The 11,764-nt window shown below is 36.8% G+C and overlaps 1 pseudogene; it reads left to right on the top strand.

The window, feature by feature from the left end:
* Positions 1-323: 323 nt before the first annotated feature.
* Positions 324-11,764, top strand: part of LOC133758756 (large ribosomal subunit protein mL64-like) — a 43,999-nt pseudogene continuing 32,558 nt past the window's right edge.

Raw genomic sequence — 11,764 nt, 5'->3', positions numbered from 1 at the left:
GCTAATTATCAAAGATTCTCATGGGAGATTGATTTCAATACAAAGGCATAGTCCTGAGACGCTTGACATTTCATAAGGTGTCCTGCTTTATAGCCTTCATAATGGTTACCTATTGCACTTCTTTTCACCAAATTAAATTAATTGCAAACCTAAGACAAATAATGACTTTCTGATTATCTGTCTCTAAAGGATGGAATGAAATGAATATTGTCACTCAACAGAGAGATAAATAGCTTGTGTAACCTTTGGGAGAAAAGCAAAACTATTTGAAATAGAAGTGCTTTTCAGGCTTTTTAGAAACATTTTATCTTTCCTTCTTTATCATGGTTGGCAGTGGTTACAGTGATAGCCGTTGCATTTCAGAATCTGATCAAATCCTCATGGAAGCAGTAACAGAGACTGAAGAAAAACTGGTAGTATCAGGTTAATCTAGGATTTTCAAACTGGGTTTAGATCAAAAAAGAAATGCAAGATTTCCTAGTGAATAAGGGTCTTGGTTGTATTCCTATAAAGCTGTTCCTTCACCCAGTCTAGCATGATGCTGCTGAAATGCAGAAACCTGTCACCTCTGAGATAAACCACTAAGCCACCTCTGTCCTTGGCCTTTTCTATGGTCTGTGGGCAGATCTTCCGGTGTGGCTATTTCCTATCACTTATTCTCAGCACTACCTTTTGTGTTATAAGCTGATAACTTTAACCGCTGCTTTTTCTGTCTTCTAGATTCAACGAAGACATCTAGACAGCTCTGTGTGATGTTCTGAGAGCAGCCCTCGGTTGAAACTCTTCTGTAGGTAATTCCCAGGAATGACAGCATGTGTGTTATGCAGTTAAAGGGTTGCTCTTGTGTTCACCCAATCAAAACATCTGTGAATGCTTATTTCTAAGTGAATATGCAAATCAACAGCAGCCTCATTTGGTATTTTTCTTGTTTTAGTTAGGATCCTAAATGCTCTTGCTTATATTTACAAAACAAAAAAACTCGTCTGCTCCTCCCTCCTTCCAGTCCAGGTTAGTTATCTAGGTCTCTCATTATACTTTCAAGTTACCACTTAAAATAATTCATGGGTTTCATTTCTGTTCCAGAAACTGCTTGCTGAAAAAGACAGTGTCTTATTCTCTTTGTCCTTTTTAAACCCCCAGTCCCTGACCTGTAGGTGTTTAGCGAAAGTTGTACAAATGTTTGAATGAACTAATGAATGATACCAGGTAACTAGTTAAAAGTTGTGTCGATAGCTGTAAATAGACCTAGATATAAAATCTCCTATCGACAGCTCCATCGAATATCAACTTTATGTGTCCACATTTTTTAATAGTGTGATCTTTTTCTTTTAGTTTCAGTCTCAGCCACCACCCTGACATGTCTTTTCTGTTAGATGAACATATGACAGTGCACACTTTTCCTTTGTTGTATCTATCGCCCTGAAGAAAGGATGTCCCACTGCAGGGAGATCTGATGTGTTCTAATGAGGTTGAGTGTCTGAGAGCTGCTGCCTCTCACCCTGGGAGTTCTTCCTGTCACCCAGCACGTCTCAGCCGACGTGTTAGGCAGTTGGTGAATGAGATTTTGGAGAAGCTCCAAGCTATAGTTAATCACCTACTTCTTCAAAACTCAGCTGACTTTGCTGTCCTCACAGGTGTCTTTGCTCTCTATAGTAAGTGGTTGGTTGGTTGGTTTGTACCTCTAACCTTATTTATAGTTTTATTTAATAAATTAGAAGCATGACAAAATACTGAGGCAAATTACACGTTACATTAGACTTGTTAAAAAGTTTTTAAAAGGCAATGAGAGAATGTAAGTTATGGGACTTTAAAACTGGTCAAGAATCCTACAGCTGAAAGGAATTTATCAGTAATCATTATTAGCTTTGCTTTTTAAGAAACACTTGAAACTTCTAACATTTGAGCTTGCGACATGAAACATTTTTATATTTTTGTTGTGGTTTCCATGAGATTTTTTTGTTCTTTTGAATTTTATTTTGAATATAAAATGGGTTGCTTGTGTGCATATAGGCTTTCTGCAAATTTACAGCTTTTGTATGCTTTTTTTTTTTTTTTTTTTTTTTTTTTGGTTTTCCAGGTCATTCCATTCATTTTGATTTTGCTTGTTCATGCCTAATGACAGTAAGACAATAAATTTTTTGATAAAGCTGATACATCAATCAACTCTATAAATGACAAGTCTATGGGATTTGGGAAACGGAATGGATGGCCAGGAAAAAGAGGAAGTTGCAAAAAAAATTGGGTGGTTCTCACAGAGCGTTTTACTTACTGAAATTTAATCCCAAAGGAAATTGTTGCAGTGTGAAAGACTTAGTAAAAGAACTATTGATATCAGATATATATATGGTATGGTCAGAGGACCTGAGAAATTGATGAGTTGCTGATATGGGCTGCTGTGTTTGAAGACATTTCATGAGTGAATTCTGAAATGGGGTCCTCTGTTGGCTACATACTTTGCAAGTCTCAGTATTATTGATCCATTGAAGACAAAGGAGAAAACGTTCTGATTGGTATGCTAAGAAGAGTTTGCTTCCTAGGGAAAGCAGTATCATGCTTCCTAACTTTTCATTGCAATTGTGAAGCCCACCTAGGAAGACAGAGGTTTGAATTATTAAAGAAACTGAGTTTTCTAGCCTTGAAGCAGAATTTTCAATATTCTGCAAATTTTACAACATCTTGTTTGGAAATACATGTTTCTTTCTCCTGTTTAGAAGCAGAAAAAAAGATAATTCACTCAAGGAGTGCAAAAAGTTACTTATGACCTTGAAATTCAGTTGAATGCATTAAGGTGTGATTGGAATTTTAGACATGTCTTAAGAATCAGTATCTTAGATTTTAAATGCCCTGCATACTGTTTGATATTATGTCAATCCCAAAATGATCTGTGGAGAAAACTAATGTTGTTGTGAATATTTGAGATCTTTTTGTGTAGATAAACTGGTGTAACTAATTTTCAATCCATATTTGAAGGGTTTTCCACTTAAAATATCCTGTTTTCTTATTTTGTTATGAAGTGAATATATTTAAACCAAAGAATAAAGTACAACTCTTAGCATGGAGGAGCCAGTCTTTTTGCTTTCTTAGAAGACAGTCAACCTAGTAGCTTAGGTTGAGCATTTTGGAACAATACAGGCCTGAGGTGAATCCTCATGTTAAATTTTCCCAACTGTATTTATGTAATCTTTGCCAGCTAACATCTTCAAATTACAGATATCAACCTGTAAAATGGGATTAAAATTAAATCTTGTCAGAAGAGTTTGTTATAAAGATGACATTAGAAATCAAAAACCTGGAGCAGGATATGAAATACAATAAATAAATGTTAGCTATTCCCATGATTTCTGTGACTCTATGAAGGATACTGTAAAAAAGATAGAAATGTATTGGAGTCAAATGCTATAAAATCTTTTTGGTCAGTAAGATGTATTCCAGGTAGATATTTTGGTTTTACTTTTTTGGGGGCTGTACACAAGGCTTAGGAACACATAAGTTCTAAGAGATAGAGCTGTGCAAGGTCTTCCTTCTCTTAACTGGAGTTCTCATTAGTGCTGCTAATGAGAAAAGCTTAGGTCAATAGTCAGAAAATACACCTTCTGGCTGAGAAAGGGAAGAGGTCCAAAGGTCAAGGTGAGAAACCAGTGAACAGGTCAGAATGTGACAGTTTATCATCCAGCATTAACTGTCAGCTGGTCAGTGGCAGAAGGTGCACCCTCGTAGAGAAGAGAGATGATCACAAACTCTCACAGCTGGAATGAATTAAAACAGTATGTTTCTTGACATCAATCAGAATATCATTAGAAGAATTTCCTTTGGAGTTCAGGCAAAACATGAATCTGAGGCACAAAAATGTTTGATGCCAGATAATAGAAAATTATTGCTTTCAGAGCAGTAGAAGGTGGCTTCAAAAATGGCCATGTGAAATTCACATTATCTTGTAGTTCCATTTCCATTTTTTTGTGAATTTTTTGAAGTCCCCTTCTATACCTCTATGGCATGAAAGTAGTTGTGTGATGGAATGGGAAGTAGAGGTAAATTGTCACAAGTCATAATTCATATCAAAGGAATTTCCAATTTGAAGATAGGCATCTTGGGTCTACCTGTGAATGCTTGTAGTCCTCATGCAAACACTTCTATTAATGTATCAATTTCAGTTTGATTTACTCATTAATTTATTTTTTCATGCATTATTGTTTTGTTTCTGCTGGATAAAACTATCATACCATAATCTTTTCCTGTCAACCACCTCATTTTCACCTTGGTATGTTGACGTACTTATTTTCGTTCGTTTTACTTTTCCCATGGAGCTAAGATGTGTCTTTATATTTATTTTCTAGCTATGTGATCATTGATGCTAGACGTTTACCTTCTGGCTGCAGTGCTCTCTTTCTGCAGTCCAGGTCTTGATCAAACATTCAGCAGGTTTTCTGTAAAACATGCAATGGAAAGTGATAGTCTACTCTCACTCATTTATTTCTTCTTGGTGTTAGAAGCAATCATGAAGGCTTTACCTGGATTTAGACAGCCTGATACTGCACAACGCTGCTCTTGTTTGACGTGCCAGGGCTTGCAAACCACTGTGCAGCCAGCAGGAGCCTCTTTCCTTTCCTTACACTCACAACCCAAAGGGATTTGAACCCTTTCTCAACCTGGGGTTTCTTCGGCTGCTCTTTACTTATGCTTCCCAAAATGGACTTTTTCAATTCTTTCTCTAGTATCTCACTTCAGATAACCCATCGTAAGAGATGACTTTATTGGTTAACGTATGTTGTTTTGTCATCCTTCAGTTTATTGACTTTTTAATTTATTTTTACAATAACATAAAATCTTTTAAGTTTTTATTTTAGAATAGATTTTAGTACACAAAACAAAATTGTGAAATAATCCACAGAATTCCTTTATGCCACACACCAAGCTTCCCCTACTGTTCATATCCTATATGACTATATGACTAAATTTGTCACAATTTATAAACCATATCCAACTTCCCCATTTATCCACATCTGCTACGAGTATGACATACTGGTTATAATTAATGAAAACTCTACCCATCTTCTCCTACATTTTTAAGTACAAATTTCCTCTATCTCTCTCATTCCTGCTGTCCCTAGTCTCTGTGAATAGTAGAATACAATGAATCTAAATTATCTATTCAGATGGAGTTCTTGTATTGATGTTTTGTTTTTGTTATTCAATTCCCATGTATGGAGGGAGAAAATTCAATATTTTTCTTTCTGTGTCTGGCTTACTACACTTATCATGAGGTCCTCCACATCTATCCATCCCTTTTGCTACAAATGACAGGATTTTATTCTTGTTTATTGCTGAATAGTATTCTGCCATGTATACATACTGCATTTTCTTAATTAATTTATCTCATGGTAGACACCTTGGTTGACCCCATATCTTGTCTATTGTGAACAGTTCTGTGATAAACATGGTGAAACAGGTATCTCTTTGACACAGTGCTTTTATTGCCTCTGTGATAGCTTCTCTCCCAACCTATAATTTTTGTTTATCAATTTAATTATTTACTATGATAGATTTTGATCCCGTTAGCATGCAAATATCATGCAATTATATGTTTTTCTGAGTTGACTTTGATTTTAGCCTTAGGAATCCAGGGAAAAAATAAAAACTTGGCCTTTGGTATGTACTCAGTAATATTTTTAACAAATGAATGAATAAATTACAGCCTTATTATGTCATCACTGTCATAGTCTGTGATTTTCTTCGTGCTTTGAGTATTCAGTGTTTATTGAAGATATGACATGTGAAAAGAACTTAGATTCTGTGAACATGCAGATTAATAAAGACTTGGTTTTTTTCCTCTGCTTCAGAATGAACAAATATGTGCTACCTGCCTAGTGAATTCCTGGAGTGCTATGTATAGAAACATTCTGGGGATGCCAGCATTGTGGCATGGTGGGTAAAGCTTCAGCCTTCAGCATCCACATCCCATATGGGTGCCTTTTGAGTCTACTGATGCAGCTCTCTGCTAATGGCCTCGGGTTAGTCACGTCACCTACATGCTTCTTCTACCTAACGGAACAGACAGATTTTCAGTCTGCCTTTCTTGTGGCTATTTAAAATTTCCACTTTTTGCCTTAAAACTTCTTAACACAGGCAGAAACCCACCCAGCTCTCTCACCCCCATATACCATTTTTCCCTCTCTCTCTTCCACGTGACGAGTTCCTCTTTAGGGATTTATCCTCTAACTGCCACTCTGAACTCTCCAGACTAAGTTAATTTTTCTGTCCTACAGTTTTCATGGTCCTCTGGCATTTACCTTGGCATTCTTGTCATTGTACATATATCTATGGTGTTGGTTGGTTAATGTCTGTCTCCCCAGCAGTACTGTAAATTTCATAAGTACAAGTCTGTCCTTGACTTGCTCACTATTTCCAGTACCAGTGACCTGAGATCAAGCTATGTGTTCCCTGGAGACTTCCTGTTCATATCAGATTATGCTATTCTCAAAGTGCCAAAATTACTGTAAGACATAGTTTTTAACATTGCCCTTAACAATTTTGATATATTCTTTCTGCTGTGGATTTGTAGATTATCTGTATAGAGAGGATGGTTTCATCAAGTAAATATATTTTTAATCTACCATAATCAATGATTATAAAACAGTGAAAAAAAAATTTAGTGATAAGTCAATATTTGACCACAAGGTGACAGGTGAGATTTGGCAAGGCCTGGAAGGTTTCCAACTATTCTTGGACACTATGAGAAGTATCACCCAGCTGGTTTGCCTTACACTATGCACTACCACTTCCCAATTTCTTTCACCTCTTGTATCATGGAGATTAGCAGTTAAAATTTTCACTATAGAGATAAAAAAAAAAAAACCACAGTATAATCAGTCACTTTTTCAGACTGAATCATATATCCTCCTCCCTAAAATGTTTTAAGCATAAAAAATATTTTTGTATTGATTTATTATTTGCTTCACTTATCAGCTGATTTTGCTCAGTTTTTTTTTTTTTCAAATTAGGCTCCAAATGCCCCTTCCTGTTTTTTCTAAAGTGAATATGTGAATATGACAGAGCTCTTTACACTTTCAGAGCTAGCTACTTACATTTATAACCTTGAGGTTGCCTTTGATCCTAAATCAGCTTTTAATTACTATTGTAGTTACACTGGGTGGAAAAAAAAAAGATTTTATTATTTCTAGAACACAGCAAGGATATGACCAATACTATCTCATGAGTACAGTTATTTTAAGGCTTTTATTACTAATTATAGTTGGTTTATTATAATTCATTGTTCACTGGCCTTCTAGGCTATTTACTTAAGGTTCTCTTCAGTGTTACAGCTGCTTCTGCAGCTGCTATTCCTCTGAGATTCTACGACTTCATGAGAGTAACAGGGCTCCTATTTGGAAGAGTGTAATTGGGCTCAAGGGAGACACTTAACTTGGTGTCCCCTGGAACATGGTACAAGAGGGTGCATTATTCCCAACTCCAAGAAGAGGTTAAGAATATAAAGAGAATGGTAGATGAACCCTTTAACCATAATAAACAGACATAGCAACAATGAAATTATTCATTTATCTACCTACTTATTTATTTGGCTAGCTATCCATGTCCAGTTTTCCCATTTTGCACTAGATTCCACCTTTATGAATAAGTTTCCAAATTTCTTAATTCCTCATCAGGCCTTATTTCCTGTTTTGTAAATGAGAAACAGTGGGTATTTTAGATTTTTATATAATTTGTTTTATCCAGCAGGAATGACTTAGCACATACTATGTGTCTGGAATGGATTTTGCAACTCATGCAAATATTCATTAACAAAAAGACCTAAACTTTATTGTATTCTTTTTTCTTTAAGCTCAGGAAATTCCTGCTCACTGGCTCTTAGGTACTTGTTAAGTGGGGATATGAAAGTGTGTAAGAACATCCTGATGACATAAGCCACTAGTATTCTAATTGAATTGGGCAAGAGAATACTGTATTAGGTTCAAGATGGAGAAGTTTGTGCCACAAGTGTAATTTGCTAAATGTGTTAGGCTTTGAGGGTGGTCAGGTTCATCCTCTTTCACCACGTGTATGCAGGGGTAGCCAAATTTCACTCTTTTCACAAATGAAAAATGATGTTCACTCACCTTACTCTGGTTAGTATATCCTCTAGAGAAGGTTTAAGCAAGGATATTTAAAATACTTGTCTTAGCCATCTGTAGATCCTTGATTGAAATCTTCAAAAGCTGGCCCCCATTGGACTATTAGTGTAGATCAAATGTAAAATAAGTCTTCCAAGAGAGTGAATGCATTGCCCAGGGCTTTATACCCTCTTGTATATAGTGAAGAACTTCAATTATAGGAACTATAGCATCTCACCTGTTCCTGTGTACTTGTTGTGTTCCAGAATCAGCAATCTTGCTACAGGACTGCAGTGGCAGCAGAACTAAGCTAGTGACAAAGACCTCATACAGAAACCAGTTCTAGCATAGTCTTTCTTATGCCGGTCAAGTGAATTGTTCCACTAAATAAAATTTGTTATCTCTTCCCCCCCACCCTTTATTTTAGACTTTAACTCCTGAAAGCTAGAGCTGGAAGATAAAAGATTGAAAACAAAATAACCACTGACAAACACACCTTGCCTTCTTGGCCCCCCTCCGCCACCTTAGGAATCCCTTTGCAGTTTACTTAGTAACACAATGTCTGTATTCAGTTAGATGATTCAGAAGTTAAACTGACCTGAAATGTTTGTAACATTTTTATTGGTGCAGATGGTTTATTTTGTGAAAATATATGATACATGAAGTTTACCATTTTAACCACCATTTTTAAATGTGCTGGTCAATAGAAACAAATATACCCACATTGCTGGGCAACCGTCAGTACCATTTCTCTGCAGAACTTTTTCATCTCCATGAACTTCTTACCCATTAAGTGCTGGCTCCATATTACCCTGGTACCTAGCAGTCATCCTTCTACTTCCTATTTCTGTGAATTTGACTATTCTAAATACTTCATAAGCCATGCAATGTTTGTTCTTTTGTGACCATACCATTTCACTTATCAAAATGTTTTTGTGGTTCATCCATGTTGTAGTATGTGTCAGAATTTCCTTCCTTTTTAAGAAAAAAAATAACATTGTAAGTCTTCTATTCCATATTTTGTTTTTTCACTCATCCATCAGTGGATATATGGATGATTTCCATATTTGGATTAATACGAATAATATTGCTGAAAAAAATTGAGTTTCAATATTTGTTTGATCCCCTGTTTTTCACCCTTTTTGGATATATACCCCAAAGTGAAATTGTTGGGTTAGATTTTAACTCTTATGTGTTTTTTTTTTTTTTCAAAAGCCACCATAGCATTTTCCACAGTAGCTTCAGTGTTGTGTATTGCTACCAGCAGCACCTAAGACCTTCATTTTCTCCACATCCTTGTTAGTGCCTTTTATTTTCTGTGTTTTTGTTGTTTGTTTTTATAATAACTACCCTAATGATTATGAAGTATGATTTCATTGTAGTTTTGATGTAAATCCTCTTAATGATTGATGTCATTGAGTATATTTTCATGTGTTTATTGGCCACTTGAGAATCTTTTTTTAAAGAGATATCTACGCAAGTCTTTCACCTGTTTTTAGAACTGTGTGTTTTTTATGCTATTATTGAGTTATAAGACTTCTTCACACATTCTTAATGTTAATACCTTATCAATCATATGATTTTCATATATATTTTCCCAATCTGTTGCTTGCATTTTAGATCTATTGATGGTGTTCTTTGATGTACAGAAGTCTTTAATTTTGATGAAGTCTAATGTACCTATTTTTTCTTTTGTTGCCAGTGATTTTGGTGTCATATCCAAACAAGTGTCACAAATCTTTCCCCTTATTTTTTATTCAAAATTTTTTATAGTTTTATTTCATATGTTTACCTTTTTCTTATACCTGGAGTTAATGTTTGTATATGTTATAACTGGAGGGTCCCAGATCATTTTTTTTTTTGCATGTGAATATGCAGTTTGCCAACTTGATTTGTTGAAAAGACTCTCCTTTTTGCATTGAATGGTTTTAGCTCCCTTGTTGAAAATCAGTTGACCATACAAGTAAGAATTTATTTCCAGGCTATATATTCTATTATCTTGGGCTATGTTTCTTTTTCTTTTCTTTCCTTTTCTTTTCTTTTCTTTTTCTTTTTTTTTTTTTTTTTTTTTTGACAGGCAGAGTTAGACAGTGAGAGAGAGAGAGACAGAGAGAAAGGTCTTCCTTTTCTGTTGGTTCACCCCTCAAGTGGCCTCTATGGCCGTTGCGTTGCGGCCAGCACGCTGCGCTGATGTGAATCCAGGAGCCAGGTGCTTCCTCCTGGTATCCCATGCAGGTGCAGGGCTTGGGCCATCCTCCACTGCCCTCCTGGGCCACAGCAGAGAACTGGACTGGAAGAGGAAGAACCGGGACTAGAACCTGGCACCCATATGGGATGCCAGCGCCACAGTTTGGAGGATTAACCAAGTGAGCCATGGTGCTGGCCCTGAGAGTTATTTTTAGAAGTAAAATTTCTTACTAAGAGGTAGGTGTTGCAGCACAAAAGGTTACTTGCATCTCATTACTTACTCTTGGGATTGAGTTCCAGCTCCTCTGCTTCCAATCTCATCTCCTACTAATGTGCCTTGGAGGAAGCACATGATGGTCCAAGTCACCTGTGTAGGAGAGCCAGATGGAGTTCTTAGCTCCTGGCTTTAGCTTGGCCCAATTCCAGCTCTTGCGGGTATTTTAGTGAACCGAAAGATGGCAGATCCTTCTGTCTTTACCCACCCCTTGACTCAATCACTCTGCTTTTCAAATAAATATATTTTAAAAATATTAATAACTGAACAAGTTAGAACTGCTTCTACCTAAAACATCCACCTCAGTGGCATACAACATTGAACATTTATTTGACACAGAACTCTGGCAATTGACTTAGCACTGGCTATTCTAGGCTGGGTCATTTGTGTTAGCTTTGATCTATGTCTCTCATTCTTCTCTTGAGATCCAGGGGCTAAGGACAATTTTCCTATGTGATAGCAGAAAGAGATAATAGGCCAAATAGAAATAAAGGAACCTTTTTAAGGTCTCAATTGGGATCATCATCCTGCCACTTGTGTCTCATTCTGTTCTTTTTTTAAAAAAATATTTATTTAGTTATTTGAAAGGTAGAGTTATAGACAGAGAAAATGACACACACACACACACACACACACAGGGAGAGAGAGGGGGAGGGGGAAGAAGAAGGTGAGGGAGAGGGAGAGGGAGAAGGAGGATATCTTCCATTCTCTGGCTCACACACCAAATGGCTGCAATGGCCTGAGCTGTGCCAGGCCAATGCCAGAAGCCAGAAACCTCCTCCAGGTCTCCTATGTAGGTGCAGGACCCAGGGACCTGGACCATCTTCTGCTGCTTTCCCAAGCACACTGGCAGGGAGCTGGATCAGAATTGGTGCAGCTGGAACTCGAACCAGTGGCCATGGAATGCTGGTACTGCAGGCCACTGCTTAACCATCTGCAGTGGAACACCAAGCCCTCATTCTATTCTTTAAAGCCAATCTCATGCTTGACCCATTGCTAGGAGCCTAACACACACACACACACACACATACATTATCCCTTTAAATGGAAGACTAAAAAGTCACATGGCAAAGGACATGCATGTAAGTCAACTACATCAACATCCTTAGTAGTATTAAGGTCAAAAATTAACTTCTGTGGTTATTTTTTATATTTCACATATGACTTTTCTGTATGGGACAACAGAGACACACAAACT

This window comes from Lepus europaeus, chromosome 4 (genome assembly GCF_033115175.1).
Source record: "Lepus europaeus isolate LE1 chromosome 4, mLepTim1.pri, whole genome shotgun sequence".
NCBI classification, from domain to species: Eukaryota; Metazoa; Chordata; class Mammalia; order Lagomorpha; family Leporidae; genus Lepus; species Lepus europaeus.
This window is presented reverse-complemented; position numbering and strand designations above follow the sequence as displayed.